The sequence below is a fragment of the Oryctolagus cuniculus genome, chromosome 6 (genome assembly GCF_964237555.1).
Source record: "Oryctolagus cuniculus chromosome 6, mOryCun1.1, whole genome shotgun sequence".
NCBI lineage: Eukaryota > Metazoa > Chordata > Mammalia > Lagomorpha > Leporidae > Oryctolagus > Oryctolagus cuniculus.
The window spans coordinates 153666890-153689648 of record NC_091437.1 but is presented as its reverse complement, the minus strand read 5'-3'; the positions used below and the strand labels follow the sequence as shown (position 1 = coordinate 153689648).

General features: G+C 47.9%; 1 long non-coding RNA gene across 33 annotated transcripts in view; it reads right to left on the bottom strand.

The window, feature by feature from the left end:
* The window catches only part of LOC103348133 (uncharacterized), a 260857-nt gene that overhangs the window by 70822 nt on the left and 167276 nt on the right, over positions 1-22759 (bottom strand). Inside the window, exons 5-6 of one of the 33 annotated variants that reach the window (XR_011389535.1) lie at positions 15363-15545; positions 2170-2328 (exon numbers count right to left, since the gene is read on the bottom strand). The exons of 30 other annotated variants lie outside the window; for them this stretch is intronic. This is a non-coding gene — a long non-coding RNA (uncharacterized lncRNA). The remainder of the gene's footprint in view (positions 1-2169; positions 2329-15362; positions 15546-22759) is intronic. 2 more of the 33 variants (XR_011389537.1, XR_011389536.1) reach the window with 2 other exon arrangements.

Below are 22759 nucleotides of genomic sequence, written 5' to 3'. Positions count from 1 at the left end.
AAACCTAATCTCATTTACTTTCACCCAATACCAAAGAAAGGTAGTGGCGCCAGAGAACGGCAACAATTGCTCTCGCGAACGTTTGTAGCACTTACACGTTAAGTGATTGTATGCTGCTCCCAGAATAAGGTGGTTAGGAGGCAGATGTGCCTTCTCTACTATCCATGGTCTCCTTCTGCCAGCTGGATGAATGTCAAGGTCCTCTATGGAAGAGGCTTGAGTCTCTTAACCCTTGTTGGAAGAGAAGCCATGGGGTTGGCATTGTGCATAGCAGGGGGAGCCTCTGCATGCAACAGTGCATTACACATGGGCATTAGTTCACATCCCCACTGCTCCAATTCTGATCCCACTCCCTGCGAATGGCCTGAGAAAAGCAGCAAAAGATGGCCCAAGTGTTGTGGCCCCTGCCACACCACGTGGGAGACCCGGATGAAACTTCTGACTGCTGAATCCAGCCTGGCTCTGTGCTGGCCACTGTGGTGATCTGGGGAATGAACCAGCGGATGGTCTTCTACCTTTGACCTAAAAATAAATAAATAAATCTTATAGGAAAAAAAGAAGAAGAAAAGCCACCAAATAACGAGGAACACCTCATTTGGATTACGTAAGAGAGAGGCATCTTTTGAGCTAATAAAATATTGAGCTTTACTAATTACAGTATCTACAGTTACTCCAACTAAACATCCCACTCCTGTTCTCTTTCTGGAAACAACAGCCAGAGTGGTAAGTTAAACTGGACACAGATAAACTGCTAGTCAGGAGCTGATTCCCAACAGTCCGTGGGAAAGTTTCTGAAATCTTTCTAGAATACTCACCTGCTGGCCTGCTAGGAACCTGAGTGTCCCCAGAATCCAGATGAAGAAGGGTTCAGGGGAAATACTCTGAAAAGTACAAAGCACTCTAAAAACAACCAAGTTGCATTTCTCATTACCCTTCCTGTCCATGGTCCCTTTTTTGGTCAAGTTCAGTCCATCTGGAATTTCATTTTCACTGGAAACAGAGAATGCAAATACTGTAGCAGATCTCACTCTCCATTCTCAAAGTCTCCTTATTACTTTGAAATGGGCTAAAAAGTCCATCTCCTCCACCCACTGGGTTCCTCCCGCCCCCAGTCTGTGCTCTCTGTTGGGTTCATTATCTGCACCGCCCACGGTCCAACACAGCCAGGTCACTTCACAGAAGCCAAAGAAATGATCAGAAATAAAGACTTGATTTGACAATAAGGCCAGATGTGCAGGCTGGGACATTTCAAAACCCTCACTTCCCCGCTCATAATTAGTCATCTTCCAGCCATGATGAGAGTCTGAAGATTCACAAAATAATGACCTTCAGCACCCATCTCGAGAGTTGAAAATGCAAGCATTAGCTGGGGCCTCCAAAACAAGGGCCAACCTTCAGTTTAGAAATGAGGACACAGTACCAGACATTCTGTCCAGACTCTGTGTGCATCAAGTGTGCACCTGCTATGTGTCAGGCAGTGACCAAAACCCTAGGAGGGAACAGATGACAAAAACACACAATTCTTTACCCTAAGAAACCACATTTTTTAAAATTTTTATTTAAGTTATACAAGTTTCAGGTATTTCATACATACAGATTTAGGAACACAGTGATACTTCCTACCCTATCCTCCCTTTCCACCCATGTTCCAACCCTTCTTCCTCCCTCTACCATTCCCACTCTTTTTACAAAGATCTATATTCAGTTAACCCTATACTTAGCAAGAAGAGTTCAATAAATAGTATGAAGAAAAAAAGCACTGTTCCTCAATGGAAGTGAGAAGGGCTATAAACAATCATTGTATTTCAAAATGTCCATTTCACTGCAATACATTACATTTTAGGTATACTCTATTAGTTAGGGAAAACATATGATATCTGTCTTTTGGGGACTGGCTTATTTCACTAAGTATAATGGGAAAAACCAGATCTTAAAGGGAGATTCAGATGTGTATGTTTAAAACTCATATAAATTTATCAAGGGTCCACTAACTCTTGGGTCCCCACTCCCTCTGAACCAACAGCTATCACAGCAACTATGATGGCCTGAAACTACTCCCATCTAAATGTCCATATTTCCCAGAAGACTACTTATGTTTAAAAAGACTTATTTATTTTATTTGAATGGCAGAGCAAGGACGGAGGCAGGGGAGGGATGGGGGACAGATACCTTCAATCTGCTGGTTTACTCCCCAAATGGACACAACAGTCAGGTGTGGGTCAGGCTGAAGCAGGAGCCAGGAACTCCATCCTAGTCTCCCAAATGGGTAGCAGGGGCCCAAGTATTTGGTCTATCTTCTGTTGCCTTCACAGGCACATCAGTAGGAAGCTGGATCAGAAACAGAATGTGTGGAGCTCAAATCAGCACTGATACAGATGCTATCATCACAAGTGGTGGCTGAAACCACTGCATCGCACCGCTGGTCCCTGTGAATATTTCCATAAAGATCTGCTCTTCTATGTGACTCCAGCATATAACAAAGGTTGAGGAGCACTGTTTAAACTGAATTAAGGGCCGGTGCCATGGCTTACTTGGCTAATCCTCTGCCTGCAGCGCCGGCACCCCGGGTTCTAGTCCCGGTTGGGGCACTGGTTCTGTCCCGGTTGCTCCTCTTCCAGGCCAGCTCTCTGCTGTGGCCCGGGAAGGCTGTGGAGGATGGCCCAAGTGCTTGGGCCCTGCACCCCATGGGAGACCAGGAGGAAGCACCTGGCTCCTGGCTTTGGATTGGCGTGGCACCAGCCATAGCAGCCATTTGGGGGGTGAACCAATGGAAGGAAGACCTTTCTCTCTGTCTCTCACTGTCTAACTCTGCCTATCCCCCCCCCCCCAAAAAAAAAAAAAAACTGAATTAAGTCAAATGAATGAAGGAATTACACTGGGTATATAACAATGAATAAAATGCATTTCCTAACCCCAAGGCAATGATTGTAGCTTAATGTTCAGGGTGTGTAAATAAGCCATCAAAATAAGTCCAAGGACACTATATGTGTAGGATAAAGAAATATGTAGGAGGCACAGTTAATCAGGTCCCATGAGTTAGGGCCATGTGTCGCATGTTCTGCAGCGTCCTGGCCTGCCTTACCACAGGGTCCACTTCTTCTTGCTCATCACCTATCATATCCTCTTCAAAGCCCAAATCCCAGAGGGAAGAGGCTGCATCTCTCTTGTCCATTCTCCAGCACTCAGCAAGTTCTCAATAAACACTTGTGGAATGAATTTACCAGGCTATTAGGGACATAAAACATTATAATTCCATGATAGAGATATATACAAGATGATGGTATGCTTATATAAAGAAAAGAGGTGGTTCATTCCTGTGGCCACACAGGGAACAGGAACAATATTTTATGTAAAGGTACACACACATAGACACACACACGCAGCATAACACAAAGATAGTATCAACCAATCCTTATGGAAGCCAACAGCTCACCAGCTAGTTGTAGTCACAAGTTAGTGATTATAACAGCCTTACGAAGAAACTAGCATTACCATCCTCATTCTACAAAGGAGGTAATGGGAGCAGACACAGAGGACTGAAGGCGGCCTATGTGAGGTCACAGAGCTATAGCAGACAAGTGGCATCCTCTGAATTCACATAGTGTCCCTCTAGAGCATGACCTCAGCAGGCCTAGAGAGAAAGAGAAATGAAATCACTTCTGCAAAACCCAAAGCAGCCAGCACAGGGCTTGGTGGACCACAGGGACTCATCACAGCAAGCCACTAACCTGGATGCACAAATCTGCTGCATACCAGTGCCAATGCAGTGATTCTCAAGTATTTGAATAGATTTTTGTGAAACGCTAATGGCCACATCCCTCCCTAGACAAATTAAATCTTAGTATCTGGAGTGGGGTAGGGGGGTACTGGATATAGGCATTTTGGGCAATCCCTGGTGTCTGTGGTACGCATCCATGGCTGAGAACTCCGGAGGTGACCTGTGCACTACATACAGAGAAAAGAAGGGCTGTGGGAGAAGGACCACTGGGAAATAGCTAAGGATCGGTATGAGTGCAAGAAACAATGACTTGGACCATTGCAGCCATCTGGGGAGGGAACCAGCAGATGGAAGACCTTTCTCTCTTCCTCTGCTTCTCTGTAACTCTGCCTTCAAGTAAATAAATAAATCTTTAAAAAAGAAAAAAAAAAAAAAGAAGCAATAACTTGATTGTCTGAATACTGTCTCCCTGAACTAGTATTTTGATTCCAGCACACTGGAACCCAAAAAACAATTTCCATCACCTCCAACTATGGCCAAGAACTCCTTGCATGCTCAACAGTGCCAAGGTCGACGGCTCTCATTTTCTTGGAGAGAATGCCCACTGACTGCAACCCCAACCCACTGTCCAGTGGGAGCTGGAGATCTGCTAAAAGTCACCCTACTCTCAAGAGATTCTGTTTTCTCATCTGTAAAGTAAGAATGACACAGCCTGGTGCATTTGTCAGTGTTAAAGGGAATATGGATGTTGAGGAATTTACTAAGGAGCAACAAACAAAGAGAACGCGAGCCTCAGAGACAGTGTTATTGCCACACTGGAGGAAGCTGGGTAGGATGCCTGCGTTCAAGCTTGCCAGAGCCTTTACCGGCAAGTCTGGAAATCACTGTGTTCACTTACATCTCTTCAGCCAACCAAAGTACAGCAATACTCCTTCACCCATTTCCTCATTTGTGCCAATTTTTCCTGAGTATCAACTCAAGTGGTGCAATATGAGCTAAAGGACATTAAAATAAATGCCTTGGAGGGGTCTGTGCTGTGGCATAGCAGGTTAACGCCTGGCCTGAAGCACCAGCATCCCAGCTGGTTCTAGTGCCGGCTGTTCCTCTTCCGATCCAGCTCTCTGCTGTGGCCTGGGAAAGCAGTGGAAGACGGCCCAAGTCCTTGGGCCCCTGCACTCACGTGGGAGACCTAGAAGAAGCTCCTGGCTCCTGGCTTTGGATCGGCGCCGCTCTGGCCATTGCAGCATCTGGGGAGTGAACCAGCAGATGGAAGACCTTTCTCTCTCTCTCTCTCTCTGCCTCTCCTCTCTCTGTGTAACTCTTTCAAATAAATAAATAAACAAATCTTTTAAAAAATGCCTTGGAAAATGTAATGTGCCTTATGACTGAGAGTGAAGTGATCCTGTTTGCAATGGCTCACAGAATCTCAAATCTTTAGGGACTGTCCAGGGTCATATCACAGTACAACGTTTATATCCCTTCTGCCTCGTCCCCTCTCAGTGCGAATGTGGTTCCTGTGTGGTTATCTCCATTCACGAGACTACTGTCCAAGACTGCTCATTCTCTCTGTGAGGTTCCTTTGCCTGTTATTGGGTTATTTTCTGTCAGGCTGTTGTTTCCATCTCTCCGTCTTAGTTCTGAGCCTTTGGAGCCACACAGGATACATATGACTTCCTCCTAGTCTTTTAATATTTGGAGATAACCAATAAGAATGCCCACCCTCCAGATCTCTCTGTGAAACTAAGACAGCCTTGGTTCCACCATACTCGTCAGCTAGGGCTGCCATAATAGAATAGCACAGACAGGGCGGCTTAAACAACAGAAATGTGCTTCTCACAGTTCTGGGGGTGGGAAATCCACTATCAAGGTGACAACAGGTAAGTAGCTGGAGAGAGCCCTCTCCTTAGGTCCTAAATGGCTACCTTATTCTTTATGTTATTCATTTACTTTCATATACTTGAAAAACAGAGTGAGAGAGACCAACTGAGATAGTCCATCTGCTGGTTCACTCCCAAATGTCCACAACATCCATGACTGGACCAGGGATCCAAGTCTCCCACATGGATAGCAGGTGCCCAAATACTCTAGCCATGACTTGTTACCTCTCACGGTGCACATCAGCAGGAAGCAGAATCAGAAGCAGAGCAGCTGGGACTTGAACCAGCACTCCAATATAGTGGCATATTGAATCAGCACTCCAATATGGGATGTGGCATCCCATGCACTAGACTAACTTGGGCACCACAACAACCACCTCTGGCTAACCTCTTTCTGTGTCCTTATGTGAGAAGAGGGAAATGGAAAGAGACAGAGAGAGAGAGAGAGAGAGAGAGAGAAAGTCACTAGTATCATTTCTTATATGTTAACTAAGCTGAACATGAGGGTCCAATCCCAGGTTCTTTTCCCTAACCATCTCAGAGGCCTCACCTCCTAATATCATCACACTAGCAATCACGGCTTCAATGTTTGGAGTTGGAAGTATACATGACTTAGTACATGGCAAGCCCCAGTAAGGTTCTCCTGCTAAGTAGATGCAAATCTTACACAGACATTGACTGAGTAGTCACAATACCTAAAGTATGGGTTACACATGCTGGGGAAACAATGCAATTATGTGCCCTCAGACACTTGCAGAAAAGAGACTCCACCACCTCCATTTCAGAGGATCCTGCACCTTAAGAGAAAATAAACCACAGGTCCAGGAAAAGAAGTTCACAGAGAGTCAAAAAGGTCAAAGCAATAAGACACAGCTCTGCCCTTTGATTTACTTTTATCATGGAAGTTATAACTACTAAGCCAAAATCACAAAACCACTACCCATTCACCATGTACTAAGGGTCTTTCCTAGACTGGGCACCATGCGACGGTGAACACAGCAGGCAACCTCCTCAGCCCTCTAGGACCTGGAAGCTGCTTTCTGCTATAGGAGGGAGATCAAGTGAGTGAGACTCAAGGCAAGATGGGTTCTCCTGGATCTCCTCTCTCCCTTGTCCCTGGCAAAGGCCTGGCCCAGGGCAGATGCTCAGTGACAAGATTCAGTTAAAGGAGTATCTGCTTGTATCATCAGAGGTAATGGCTTAGCGCTTGCTGAGGGGTGGCCATCTGCCTTCCTAAACATCAGAGGTCACTGGTTGATAGTCAAGGACAAGTGTCCATGCTCCTGGAGACCACAGTCATCAAAGCCACCACGACATTGTTCTTAGGCAGACAAGGAAGTAACCAGGGCCTGGACTAACGATGACCCCCTCCAAAGACCCACATCCTGAGGACAGGTTAAATCTCCAGAAACTTTAATTTGGTGTAGAAGCTGATGCTACATCGCTGTCCTCTGTGCCATGAATCTGAGAGAGGTCCAGTGACTGCTGCCCTACCAGTAATGGAAAGGGGGATGGAAATACAGAGACCTTGAGAGTCTGTCAGATCAAAGGGCCGTGGCGATTTCACAGAAGCCAACAGCTTGGAGAAATGTCACCCCAAAACTGGACATCAAGGGTCACAGAAAGAACTCCTGCATTCAACACGCATGGAAGTCTAAAGGCACCGCCGTGCACGTGGGATCTGAGACAGGCCATGGATGAAGGCAGGAAGCCATCCCATGGAGACCTGGTGGATAGTACGTCCAAGGAGTTTTCAGCAGAGTACAGAAAAGCAGTTGTACAGTGCACCAGCTCAGCAGAACAGTGACTTCTGTTTTTTGGGTTCCCGTCAGTCTATTCCAATAACTTAGTAAAAGATTCTTGCTTTCAGACTGGGAAACACTTTCATCTTTTTTAATCAGTTGATGTTCCTGAAATCATACCATATGTTTCCTGTGTTAAAATCTTATCCACAAGAAATTTAGAGATTGGGTAACAAAATACCCAATAAAATATTTGCATATTTTAAGTTTATAGTAAATGCATTCTTGAAAAAACCAAATGGCTTTCAAAAATTTTTGGACCAAAGTAAACTTATCTCTTTATTCCATTTTTTCCACAAACTTTTAAAATCAGCCCCACAACCAACAGCTATTAACTGTCTATATCATGTTTACATTGCCCACATTCATATAAGCGTAACTGGGATTGGCACAACCATTGCCTTTACTGCATTTATCAAGTGTCAGGAGATTCTTCAATGTGTTTCTCAAAAACTCGTACTGTACTGTTAGAAAAAAAACTTATTTTGAAAAATTACAAAGCTCTTGTTAAAGATTCTTTTAATAACATCTGTATGACTTTAATATCCTCAGACTGAAAGAAAGAAAAAAAGCTTTTACAGTTCAATTAACATTTTCCCTTTGGGTACAATTGAACAGAGAGGACCTGAAACAGAAAATCAAAGGGGACTGTTAAATATTGCTAGTATAATGGCACTTGAATAAGCCCTTTATGTAGCACATATTTCAAATGACAGAATCGTTTTATTTTATGATGTTTCTGTGAATGTACCTAAAACAATTTTTAATTTACAAAATTTCTCAAAGTCTTGCTATTTTTTCCACCATACTTACTGGAAAATTATTCTTATTGAAAAATCATTTTCCCTTCTCTGTCCTCACTCTTTGGTTCCCAAAAATGTTTCTTCTAATGAATTAAGCAAATATCTAATATTTTATATGCCTTTGAATTGCATAACTTCATCTCCGGATATTTCATGATTATCTTGACTATATCATAGATAAAATGATTGTGTGCATTAATATTAGTTCAACCAATCATGTATTTTTAATGTCTAGGAATAAGTGGCTATGATTCTGGGGAAGAAATAACTTGTTCACTAACTTGCACAACTACTGCGAGAGCTTCAACCTCTACAAGCACACAAATGAAACGACCATGTTGAACCCACCTCACCTTCCAGCTCCTCGATAGGCCCGGCTGTGGGCATCAGGCTCCAGCCCGCAGTGCACACCCACCACCTGTCGGCTGATCAAGGTGGACAACGGCATGATGCCTGGGCATGGCCTGCTCTGCATTTTGCTCCGCACAGGCAGGGCTCCCCAGAGACACCCAGGGACTCCCCTCTGACTAGGATCACCCCCACTGTCGTCCTTACTGGGGCCTCTATCTACAGGACAACGGGCAAAGCAGAGGAACCCAGAAGACGAAAATGGAGCAAACACAATGGAGCTCCAAGAGGTGACGGGGCTGAAGAAAGAGAGCCGAAGGAAGTGGCAGAAACCATTCCAGAGAACGAGCTCCGTGGGAGTGAGGAGGGGGGAGGGGGGCGGGTACAGCCTCAGGGGCGTGCTTGAGTGCCAGTTTCCTCCCTGCTAAATTGCAAGATGCGCCCCAGTAGTGGAAGGACATCAGTTAACATTTATAACAGCCTGGTGCAGCAGGAGGCCCTCACCCCAGAGGTGTTAGCTTTATTCTCACTCCTTTCCTGCTCACATCAAACAGCAGCCACTCTGACACCAAACCTATACATAAAGACAACCCGAATAAATGAAATTTTACATGAACTCCAAAAGCCTCATAATGATGAAAAAGTCCTGGGAAGATTGAATGCGATTCACTAATTCATTGGCTGTAAAGACAGGCAGCACCATTGAACAAATCATTGCTCCTCAAAGGGGCAAATGCCAAGACTGCTGCTTGGTTAGGTTTCCAATGGGCTCTCCTTTAGGGAGACTGGCATGACACAGCTTAGAATAAAGTTCTCTGTTACAAGGGTGAGCTACCTGCTTCCTTGGGTAAAGGCGTGATGAGGCAGCTGGCGTTGCTGAGCCAGCACGGCCCCAGGCCACCACTATGCTCACAGCTAACTAACGTCTTTGCCAAGGAGCAGTTGCAAGAGAGAGGGTAATGGAGTGAAAAACAGGTGAGCGTCTGTGAGGCCAGACTGCTCACACGGCCCTGCCTGCGAGGAAAACACAACAGAGGAAGAGCTGGGTCAAACCTCAACACACAACCCACAGACTTAGGATTTTCCCATTATACATGAAAACACGCTCTTTGTTTAAAAAAAGCAAACAGTAAAAGCCCTCACTGTCTCATACCTTCCAATCATATTTCCCAGAAATGTCTGTTAACAGGAAATACAAACCCTTCTCAGAATTTCTCCCATGCACAGATAAATATACATATGGACTACATGATTCTGTCTTGTTTTTGACAAAAATAGGGCAGTTCTACAAACAGTACCACAACCTGTCTTTTTGAATTAATAGATCATGGACATCATTCCATGTTAGCACACAGGAATCTGTTTCATTGTTTACAAAATAAAAATTTGAAAAATAGAGAATTCACTGATAGCTTCGCAAATTCTCAAATACTGGCTCTTTTAAAATTATTTACTTATTTGTTTGTTTTCATTTTATTTGAAAGGTAGAAAGACAGATCTTCCTTCCATTCTCTGGTTCATTCCCCAAATGCCCACAACAGTCACAATGAGGCTGGGGTAGGCCAGGATGAAGCCAGGAGCCAGGAACTCAATCTGGGTCTCGGACGTGGGAGGCAGGGATGGAGGTACTTTAACCATCATCTATTGCCTTCCCAGGATGTGCACCTGCAGGAGCCTAGAATTGGAGGGGGAGTCAGGACTCAAACCAGGTACTCTGATACAGGATGCAAACATCCCCAGTGGCTTTTTAAGCACTGTGCCAAATGCATGCCCCAGAAACTGACATCTTATGTGGCCACAGTGTAATTATCGCAGTGCATCAGAAAATTAACTTTAGTGTAATATTATTGCTTAATCAAGCGTTTTTTTTTTTTTTTTCAAATTCCTCAATCATGTATTTTGCCAATACAGAATCCTATCCAGGGTTGCACGTTGCATTTAGCTGCTGTATTTCTTAGTCTGTTTTACTATAGTATCATTCCTTAATCATTCATTGTCTTTTGAGTACCAACTAGTTATTTGGTCCCTCAACTTGGGTTTGTCTGCCATTTCCTCATTATTAAATTCAGGTTATGGGGCCGGCATTGTGGCAGAGCAGGTAGAGCTGCCCCATGCGGCACTAGCATCCCATATGGGTGCTGATTTGAATTCTGGCTGCTCCACTTTCGATACAGCTCCCTGCTAATGTGCCTGGGAAAGCACCAGAAGATAGCCCAAGTGCTTGGGTCCCTGCACCCACATGGGGGACCCAAAAGAGCTCCTGGCTCCTGGTTTCAGTCTGGCCCAGCTCTGGCCATTGCAGCCATGTGGGGAGTGAACCAGCAGATGGAAGCTCTCTCTTGCTCTCTCTCTCTCTCTCTCTGTGTAACTCTGCCTTTCAACTAGAATAAATGCATTTTTTAAAAAAGTGTTGCAAGGCTTAAGTGAAATGATTCATGAGATGCTCATAAAAGGGTAACACTCGATGTTTACTCATATTCTTAGCTTGAATATTAAAAAAGTAATAAATTCAGGTTATATACCTCTGACAAGAATACCATAGAATTCACAGCTGATTCCAGGAGTGAGAAAATACTCAATGAACCCGGAACATCTTGTGATGTAAAAAAGGAAGACGGAGCTCAAAAAAAAAAAAAAAAAAAAAAAAAAATGAGTAAAGGTCAAAAGGACATGAAGCTTAGCTTGCAGGGCCAAAGCGCAGAACACTGGCGCAATAAAACAACCGATGTGGTACAGAAGACACGCTGATACAAGTAATTGATTTTTTTAAACCGAAAAGAAAAGGAAGCTCTTCTCTGTACAAGTCTCATTGATACATTTAGAAGTGATGATGCAAATAGAAAATCACTGACAAACACCGCAGTAGTAACTGTTTCAGGCAAGAATTCTCAATGGGCGTTAAAATTAGTGCAGTGTAAGTATGATGAAAAACAAGACATTTATACAGCAACAAAGTATCTCTTGAGAAAGAGACATCTCAGATAAAGAGAAAATTAGAAACTTCACCACTTTCAGCAAGTGAAGGAAGCAGACCTCATCCGTGAGGGACAGCCACTGCCACGCGCCTCCTGATCTGCTGTGCCGGGAGGACACACACCCTGCTCTTGGCCGTGACTGGCTGAACGTCACGGGGTTGACCAGTCAGGCTGTCCTTCATGTTCTGCCCTTTTCTCAACGCTGCAGAATGGATTTCTTTGCAAACTTCCCTCATCTCTTTTGGAGAACTGACTCCCAGAAGTGGGATGCCCGGGCTAAGGTTGCACACACTCTACCCTTGAGTGGTCCCAACAAATCTTCCCTCAAAGAGGTATGTCCTATTCGTCACCACTCACCTCCACTTCCAGTGTATGAATGAACTCACTTTCCTTGACAACACTCAATGCTACAACCTGCCAGAATGCCTAAAGCAGGTACACGGGGTGAAGCAGAAGCCAGGTGACCTGGGAGCACTGGACACATCTGGACATGGGCGGGTTCTCTGAGGTTTAGCAAAATCAGAACTCCAGGGTGAGCAGTGGGCAACAGCAGGAACTTGTACAAAGATTTTGGGACAAACTGATAAGACTCTAATTTATCTATAGGATGCTTTTGGTGAGGTTTACTATTTGGGAATGACTCTAGAGATTGAACTTACACCAAGCACCCACTGACCTCATGTCTAGCCCTTGAATATAGCTCCCTAAAAGCCCAAAACAATATAGTAGTGAAGTTTCCCAATAAAATTTATTAGTAGTAATTACCAGTCATTGTATTCCACTTTACAACCAGTTTCACGTCACTGTATGTGTATTTCATTGAGAAAGGCATTATTATCGTTACAGGTAACAAAGCACGGAAACTCCGAGAGGGCAAGTAACTTGGGCAAGGTTGCACAGCTACAGAGCAAGTGCTCTTTGGGAGGCTACAACAGAGTTAACCTGGCTAAGGCCTCTCCCTCTATCAGGACCATCCCTGCACTAAGGGCACTCGCTTATTATCTCATTTCATCTCCGCAGCCACCTGATGAGGAAGGGACCACTGCTAGTTCCATTTTGCAAAAGAGAAACCTGAGATTTTGCTCAAGGAGTGGGCTTAAAATCCCCACTGGGCTCATGTGACTTCTAGGCCCTCGTTCCTCAGAGACTTTGACCTACGCTTACACAGTCCTTGCTCAAGGTTGATTACACCCTGTATGGTCAGCAAACAGGGCAGAGAGGATGGTGAGGGAAAGGAGGAGAGCTTGCTCATCTCACTTTCAAGATGAATGAAGACAGAGGTTAAGAAGCACTGGCGGCCGGCGCCGCGGCTCACTAGGCTAATCCTCCGCCTTGCGGCGCTGGCACACCAGGTTCTAGTCCCGGTCGGGGCGCCGGATTCTGTCCCGGTTGCCCCTCTTCCAGGCCAGCTCTCTGCTGTGGCCCGGGAGTGCAGTGGAGGATGGCCCAAGTCCTTGGGCCCTGCACCCCATGGGAGACCAGGAGAAGCACCTGGTTCCTGCCATCGGATCAGCGCGGTGTGCCGGCCGCAGCGCGCTGGCCGCGGCGGCCATTGGAGGGTGAACCAATGGCAAAAGGAAGACCTTTCTCTCTGTCTCTCTCTCTCACTGTCCACTCTGCCTGTCAAAAAATAAAATAAAGAAAGAAAGAAAGAAAGAAAGAAAGAAAGAAAGAAAGAAAGAAAGAAAGAAAGAAAGAAGCACTAGCACTGGGCCAAAGCCCTCCCAATAAACCCAGTTTGTCCATGGCCTTCATCACCTACGACAGCTGGCTGGATCACACAGACCGGCCATACACACCCATCTGGGGCAAGCCAACACACAGGTACAAAATAGAATGACAGCCCCATACCCAGTTATGTTAGTGAAGGCGACCACAGGCGAGATACATTGTTCAAGGATAAACACAAGAGCTGTGAAAGACGGACAGGGTCAAAAAGGCCTCGGGGTAATGCTGTCTACAGTGACCCAGGACTGAGTGTCTGTTCCCTCAATGCATTCCCACCTGCATGGGCAGAGACAAGAAGAACCACACCCACACTGTAGGGAGGAATGAGAAGCAGGAGTGATAGGAGAACAGCTGACAGCTCCTGAGCCTCTGCAGTGTCCACTCGTGACCACTCGCACTTTCTCGAACAATTCCCCAGGCGCGCATTATCTCCAGGTCACAGATACAGAAAGCAAGGCTCAGAGAGGGTAACTAACTTACCCAAATCATCCAGCCACTAACAACAACAAGAAGTAAGGACAAAACCCAAGTGTTCCCGTAACTAACATCACGATCTATGGGCCACAGTGACCTTTACATCTGGTCTGTAATTTGCAAGAGCCCAGGGAATCTAACTGCATCACAAAAGCCAGAAGATAGGACCTGCTGTGGACACAAATTCATTTGAAATCCCATCCCCTTACGTGACTGTACTGACGGAGGGTAATAAGGTTACACGAGCTCATGAAGCTAGAGCCCAGATCCAGCAGAATACATTTTGGTTTTCTTTTTTTTTTTTTTTTTAATTTATATTATTTATTTGTAAGACAGAGTTAAAGAGAAAGGTAGAGCCAGAGAGAGATTTTCCATCTGCTGGTTCACTCCCCAAATGGCTGCAAAGGCCAGAGCTGAGCTGAGCTGAAGCCAGGAGCTTGAGCTTCCTCCAGGTCTCCCACATGGGTGGAGGGGCCTTGGGCCATCTTCTCCTTCCTGCTTTTTCAGGCCATAGCAGAGAGCTGGATCGGAAGTGGAGCAGCCGGGACTAGAACCAGTGCCCATATGCAATGCGAGCGCTGCAGGCCAGAGCTTTAACCTGCTGCGCCACAGCGCTGGCCCCAGAATGCGTTTCTTTATAAGAAACACTAGAAGACTCCGCTCCTACCCCCAGCAGTCCTGTCCACCACGTGAGGACACAGCAGGAAAAGGCAGACCCCTGCAAGGCAAGAAGAGAGCCCTCACCAGACACAGAACCAGCCAGCACCTTGATCTTGATGTGCCAGCCTTGAGAACTGTGGGGACATAAATGTCTGTTGCTGAAGTCCCCCTCTACGGTATTTTGTTCTGAGGCCCCGATGGAGTAAGACAAGACCCTTCCATCAATCAAACTACTGTTCTGAATGTTTTGTGGCTCTGTCCTCCTCCCTCGTGTGTGAGCACAGTCCGCCCAATCTGTGTAAGTACTTGCCTCCAGTTGACACATAGACACCTATATTATTATTATAAAACCTACAGCAAAGGGGCCGGCGCTGTGGTGTAGTGGGCTAAGCCTCCGCCTCCACCTGCAGTGCCAGCATCCTATATGGGCACCAGTTCTAGTCCCGGCTGCTCCTTTTCTGATCCAGCTCTCTGCTATGGGTTGGAAAACCAGTAGATGGCCCAAGTGCTTGGGCCCTTGCACCCAATTGGGCCCCTGCACCCACTCCTGACTCCTGGCCTTGAATCGGCCCAGCTCTGGCTGTTGAGACCCTTTAGTGAATCAGAAGATGGAAGACCTTTCTCTCTGTCTCTCCCACTCTCTGTAACTCTGCCTCGCAAATAAATAAATAAATAAATAATTTTAAAGGAAAAAAAACCTACAACAATGAAGATATTCTGTTAAAAAGAAACACAAGGAAATTAAGAGATAAAACATTTTCTTCCCAAAACCCTGCTGTGGGTCTGAGCTGCATCTCACAAAGAGGTATGTCAGGGTCCCAACCCCTAGTGCCTGTGAATGAGACTTTATTTGGAAGTAGGGTCTTGCAGATCTAATCAAGGTAAGACGAGATGACAATGGGTAAGGGGAGGGAAATCTGGTCAGAGACACACAGGAAGGAAGGCCATGTAGGGTAGGGTAGAGATGGGAGATGCACCTGTAAGCTGAGCAATGCTGAGGATGGTCGGCACCAGCAGAAGCAAGGGGAGAAACGGGCATCTTCTCCAGGGTCTTCTAGGAGACGCCTCCCCAGAGGATGCCTGCAGCCTCCACAGTCAGGACAGAATACACTGCTATGGTTTCAGTCAGTGTCAGCGTGGGGCTCCTTGAGACACCAGCCCTGAGAGTTGTTTTAAAAACAGTTATTTATGTATAAGTCAGAATTACAGAGAGAGAAAGAGAGAGGGATAGAGAAAGTCAATCTTCTATCCAGTGGTTCACTCCCCAAATGGGTAAAATGGCTGGAGCCAAAGTCAGGAGCCAGGAGATTCTTCTGGGTCTCCCACATGGGTGCAAGGGCCCAAGCACTTGGGTCATCTTCCGCTGCTTTTCTAGGCACATTAACAGGGAGCTGGATAGGAAGAGGTGCAGCCAGAACTTAAATGGCACCCATACAGGATGCCGACACTACAGACGGCAGCTTAACCTACCACATCACAGCACCAGCCCCGAGAATTTAACACACCACCCAATAGATCTGGGTACCCCACTGAATAAGAAAGAATAATGTGGACAGACATTTGCGGCAGTGGTTAAGACTCCCAATTGGGAAATCCGTAACCCCATATAGGAGTTCCTGGGTCTACATCACAGCTCTACTTCCAATTCCAGCTTCCTGTTCATGCATACCCTGGGAGGCAACAGACGATGCTTAAGTACTTGGGTCCCTGCTATTCACATGGGAGACACAGACTGGGTTCCTGGCTCCTGGCTTCAGCCTACCCCAGTCCTGGCTGATGTGGACATTTGGGGAGCGAACCAGCAGAAGAAAGATCTGTTTGTATACCTATCTCTCTCTGCCCTGCAAATAAGTTAAGTATTTTTTTAAAAGAAGAAAAAGAATGAAATGCGAAGCCAGGTGAGAAAAAATTATGACACTTGTACAAAGGCCATACTGACCATGATCAACGAGAATTTCTGAGAAACATCATGATTTATAGTACATCAAATTTCACCCTGAGAAACATAGCTTCAGCATTAGAGTAGCCAAACGCTTGTGGCCACAAAGGGTCAGCAAGGAGAGCTCTGTGGAGGGATCCCCTGGCGGAGGCTGCCACGGTCTGGATGGTTGTGTCCCCCCCAGATCCATGCAAAGAAGTCTTAACCCCCAAAGGAATAGAACTTGGAGGTGGGCAGCTGACGAGGTGATGAGTGGAGCCCTGGTGAATGAGATTAGTGGCCTTATTAACAGAGGAGACCCCGGAGAGCTCCCCACCCCCTGCTACCACAGCAGGACGTGGTGTAAAGACGCCGTCTCTGAACCAGACACTGAATCTGCCAGAGCCCTGTCCTGGGCTTTGCAACCCATGGAACTCTGCACCACTGTTGTTCACACACCTCCCAGCCCCCCATTCTGTCTACACCCACGTGAATACTTCTAGGACGGGCGCAAAGCCCGAGTCGCGGGAGGAGAATTGGTCTTGCTCCTTAGACAAGCCCTTCTTCACTCAATGACTGGCAGGTGAGCAGGTGGCAGGAGCCTCTAGGACCTGAAGGAGACCATGGTAGCCTGAAGGTCACAGGAAGCGTGTCAGTCAGCCTGCTGGGGGCCCCACGCAGAGGAAACCCCCCAAGAAGCACCGGGCCCACATTTTCTCGCCGGGCCAGCACCACTTCCCCTTGTCAGCACTACCCCTGGTCTATTTTGACAAAGCTGTTTCCACCGGCATGGTCCCACACCCCTACAGACACCAAGGAGCCCTGATCACCCTGGGGACTGTTGATCATTGGGCAAAACCCAATGCACTGCCTCCCAGTGCAGCAGGCTGTGGAGACGGGGGTTGCTTGGAGCCCCCTGGGAGCCTGCAAGGCTGTGGGTAACTGCGAGACAGGCTGGAGCCGGCAGGCAGGGTTTCCTGGCATTGGGCTGCAGGTGGGTGGTGGGGTGGCACAGCCCTGGGCCTCCAAGTGAGAAGCCTGGAATCTTGCCTTGAGCTCAATGAATGAAAGAGGCCAGCTTAGGAAATACAGAAATACAACTTGCCCGCCCATGGGGGTTCCACAAGGGATGGGGAAAAAGACTGGTTGTTTTGTCAGGCAGAATTTCAGATGAAGAAGGAGCCACTTACTGAAAACAGAGAACACCAGTGGGGACGCTGGGGTTTTGGAGCAGCAGCTACTGCTTACAGCGAAAATCATCTGTAGGATGGGAAGGAGGTGGGACTGTCAGCCAGGAGAAAGCTGGGGGCCCTGTGGAGCCCCGCTGGGGCTGTCATCGCTGATAGCAGCAAACAGAGCTGTTTCCAGGAGTGTAGACAAAACAGCACTCTGGACCAGAGGCCACTGTGGCCACTGATTCAGCGTGGTGTGTAGGGTATGGCAGTGTTGCTACAGTGACACTGTCAGGAGGGGAGGCAGAGGAGAGCCAGACCCTCCACCCTCCTGGCTTCTGATCTCCTGCTGGTCAACCAGATCCAAGCACACGGGGCCCCCAGTCTGTCAGGGCCAGAACCAGTGGTCACAACCGCTGTATACTGGGCAGGCACAGGTGACAGGCAAAACAGCTAAGACCTGCTCACCAGGGGCAGACCTGAAGCCTGTGGCCAGGCCAGCATCCTAACTCCCCATCCAGCTTTTGCCTCTTGTGCACCCCACCCCCACCTCTGCTCTGTTGCCTGCCTCTCCCCTGTAGACAACTGAGTTAGAGACCCCTGGCTAAACAGGAAGCCAGGTGGGGATTGTGCATCGCACGTAAACTCTGCCGTTTCCATTTGCTGTGCCTGGGGTATTTCTGATGGAGGAAGCCCACGGGCTCTGGGAGCAGAATGTGGAACAGGTCTGGGTGGTGACGGAGGGTGGGGGGTGGGGGGACAAAGTGAGGGGAGGAGCAGCAGGAAAGGCTGGGGCAGGCAGGCAGGACAGGAAGACCAAGAGAGTGGCAAGGACATGCAGATCCAAGCAGGGACACTTGCAGGGGCCTGGGAGCCAACACGGGGCTCTGACTTGGGAATGTTCCAGGCAGAGCACATTCCGGAGCCCCTGGCTGAATGTGCCTGACTCATCTTGACTTCTGCTCAGGGAGGCCACGCTGCCACAGGGAAAAGTCCAGGGTTCCCAGCCCACTGCTCTCTTTCTGACCTCTCCGTTCATTTCCTTCCCATGCTAACCAGTGTGGGCCAAACAAGTCTGCTAGAATGTGTGGGGGATGCGGCAACAGATTAGAGCTGGGGCCATCAGTGTGAACTCAAGACACACGGATACCTAGGAGATGCAGATGCCTACGTGTACGTGGCAGGGTTACAATGCACGCGCAGATTTCACGGCTGTCAGCCGGGAGCGTCTTCAAGAGAGCACATCCCAATGCAATATGAGTCTGGTGCTTGGTGACAAGCACATCTAGTGCACTTGTCTCAGCGTCCAATGTCGCCAATAACATGAACCAGGGCTCCTGGGAGAGATGGTTGATTCTAGGTCTGGGCAGGAAATTCACAAAATAACCCTCCTGGAGTGTCTTATAGCAGCACCAGAAAGTACGGACATATAATCAATCAATCCTACAGCAAGGAGGTGTGTCAAGAGAATACAGGCAGTAGCTGAAAGAGCCAAGTAGCCAAAGCTGGAAAACCTGGAGCAATAAAACAGACTCATACTGCATTATAACCCGAGTGCATTATACATGATACAACAAACAGCCACACGCTCATACAGAGCTAAACAAGTGCACGGAAGAGACTCCTGCAGAAGCGGTTCCACGTGGTTGAAGTCGATGCTTTACCCACTAAGAAGCGTGAAAGTCTGCTCCTCAAGTGTGGGCCGTGCACGGTGACTCCCTTTCCAGGAGTACGGCACAGAAACCAGGTCCACACGGAGTGTCTCTGCAGTGGAGAAACATGGCAGACACCACCTGCGCCAGCCGACCCGAGGTGAGGTCGTCCGTCCGAAGTTACTCTGGCAGAGCAGAGCTTCGGCATGACGTGGTGTAAACGGCATTTTACTTTGTGATCTTCCCCTCAAACTCACACAGAACCACAGGCTGTCAAGAGAAAAATGTCAGACAAGTCCTACCAGAGGGACCTTCTACAAGTTTCTCTCCAGGACTCCTCGATACTGCCAAGGTCTTCAAAAACAAGATGCCTGGCCGGCACCGCGGCTCACTAGGCTAATCCTCTGCCTTGCGGCACCGGCACACCGGGTTCTAGTCCCGGTCGGGGCGCCGGATTCTGTCCCGGTTGCCCCTCTTCCAGGCCAGCTCTTTGCTGTGGCCAGGGAGTGCAGTGGAGGGTGGCCCAAGGGCTTGGGCCCTGCACCCCATGGGAGACCAGGAGAAGTACCTGGCTCCTGCCATTGGATCAGCGCGGTGCGCCAGCCGTGGCGGCCATTGGAGGGTGAAGCAACGGCAAAGGAAGACCTTTCTCTCTGTCTTTCTCTCTCACTGTCCACTCTGCCTGTAAAAAAAAAAAAAAAAAAAAAAAAAAAAAACACCAAGATGCCTGAGAAGCTGTCACAACCCACAGGAGCGTAAGGAGAAGGATGACAAAATGTCACATGGAAGGGAGGGTGTGGTGACACAGCGCCCACAACCATATCTGAGTGCCAGTTTGATTCCTGGCTACTGGGCTTCTGATCCAGCTTCCTGCTAAAGTGCCTAGATAGCCCAACAAGCTGGGTTCTTGCCACCCACAGAGACCCAGAAGGAGTTCCAGGCTCCTGGCTTCAGCCTAGCCCAGCCCTGGCCACTGCAGGCATTTGAGGAATGGGGACCAGCAAGATGGAAGCTCTCTCCTTCTCTCGTGCATGCGTGCTCCCTCTCCCTCTCCTTCTCTGTCTCTCCCCATCACTCTGCTTTTCAAATAAATTAAAAAATAAAAAGATAAACAAAAATACGTACCATGGGGGCTAGCACTGTGGCATAGCGGGTAAAGCCACCACCTGCTGTGCCAGCATCCCATATGGGCACCAGTTCAAGTCCCGGCTGCTCCACTTCTGATATTGGCTACGGCCTGGGAAAGCAGTAGAAGATGGCCCAAGGACTTGGGCCCCTGCACCCATGTGGGAGACCCAGAAGAAGCTCCTGGCTCCTGGCTTCAGATTGGCACAGCTCTGGCCATTGGGGCCAACTGGGGAGTGAACTGTAAGATGGAAGACCTCTCTCTCTCTCTCTCTGCCTCTCCTTCTCTCTCTGTGTAACTCTGACCCCCAAATAAATAGATAAATCTTTGAAAAAATGTATGTATCATGTAGAATCTCACTTGGGAGCCAGGTAAAGAAAAGGGCATTAGGTAAAAGCTAATAAAATGAAGGGGTGAGCTTCAGTTAACAACAATGTGTCCAACCTGCTGCATTCAGTGCAGCAAATGCACCACACGGATTCCACCTGCTCAGGACAGGGAACCAGGTGCAAGACATAAGGGAACTTTTGAGTGATCTTCACAGTTCTTTCATAGATTTAAAATTCTTCTAAAAATAAAGTTCATTTTTCAAGAGTGTATGGAGGATGTGCACCTAAAATGGAGGCGGAGAGGCTGAAGGAACAGAAGGGAGACACTTGGGAGGGAACACCTGAGACGTCCCCCTCCACCCTCAATAGGGTCACGAGCCTGAAGAACGAACTGGCACAACCGAGAAGTTCTGAAGCAGCGAGAGACTGTGGCAGCCACCTGCAACAGCACAGACAGGGAAAATCAGGTCCCAGGACCAAAAGCCAAAGGCCAATGCACGCTTCAGCATGGCACCCGTTGGTGAAAATCTTCAGGGCCATGGGAGCATCAGAATCACGTCGCCTGGGCCTGAGGACGGCCCTCTGCAAGGCAGGGAACAAGGCTTCCTCCTGCAGCAGGGCAGAGACCAGGCTAAGGGCCTTCTCACTCCATGGACACTGCGGACCCTGCTGCCTCCCAGTCACTTTCCTGGTTCCCCATTCAGCAGCAGCAGGGGCTGATAGGCCAGAAAAAGATGAGGCTCAGGGAGGATGAAGCTTAGGTTGGCTTTTCTTTTTCCTGATTTATTCTTAGGAAACAGTTCCTTAACCCAACACTTTCCAGGCCTCTCATCGGCCTTCCCATGGGCTTGAAGCCAATATGCGCAAGCTCTGACACAGCAAAAAAATGTCTAAGTAAGTCAGCGATGCTGAATGTCACCATACAAACCTGTGCAAACCAATTCCTAATTCTTTTTTTAATTAGAAAGATAATACAGGCCGGCACCGCGGCTCACTTGCTAATCCTCCACCTGCGGCGCAGGCACCCCAGGTTCTGGTCCCGGTTGAGGTTGCCAGATTCTGTCCCGGTTGCTCCTCTTCCAGGCCAGCTCTCTGCTGTGGCCCAGGAGTGCAGTGGAGGATGGCCCAAGTGCTTAGGCCCTGCACCAGCATGAGAGACCAGGAGAAGCACCTGGCTCCTGGATTCGGATCGGTACAGCATGCCGGCCGTAGCGGCCATTTGGGGGGTGAATCAACGGAAAAAGGAGGACCTTACTCTCTGTCTCTCTCTCTCTCACTAACTCTGCCTGTCAAAAAAAAAAAAGAAAGAAAGAAAGATAATATAGATGCTACAGAGCTCCATTTTGAAAGTTTACTTCTTTTCATCACAGCAGCAGAGAAACAAAGAGAAATAGAGAAAGGAAGGAAGGAAGGAAGGAAGGAAGGAAGGAAGGAAGGAAGGAAGGAAGGAGGAGGGAGGGAGGGAAACACAGAGAGAGAGAGAGAGCGAGAGAGAGAGGCAGAGAGAGACTCTTCCATTTGCTGGTTCACTACCCAAATGCCCACAGCAGCCAGGGCTGAGCCAGGGCTGAGCCAGGAGCCAAGAGCTTCATTCAAGTCTCTCACATGGGTGGCAGGGACCTAAGCACTTGAGCCATCATCTGCCATCTCCTAGGATGCGTCAGCAGGAAGTTAGATCAGAAGTGGAGTAGGGGCCAGCACCATGGCGTGGAGGGTAAAGCCACTGCCTGCAGTGCTAGCATCTCCACTTTCGATCCAGCTCTCTGCTGTGGCCTGGGAAAGCAGCAGCAGATGGCCCAAGTGCTTTGGCCTCTGCACCCACGTGGGAGACCTGGAAGAAGCTCCTGACTCCTGGCTTCGGATCCGTGCAGCTCTGGCTTTTGTGGCCATTTGGGGAGTGAACCAGCAGATGAAAGATATTTCTCTTTTTCTATTTCTGCCTCTCTGTAACTCTGCCTTTTCAATAAATAAATAAATCTTTTAAAAAATGGAGTAGCTGGGACATGAACGCATCACTCTGGAAGGGATATAGGAGTTCCAAGTGGCCACTTAAACTACTGCCACAATGCCTGCTCCCAGTTCCCTGTGTTATGGTTTCATCTTTGGAGGAAACTCCTCTGGACGCAGGACGCCCTGTGATGCAGTGGGGATGTGTCCCCCGATTTTCATATGTTGAA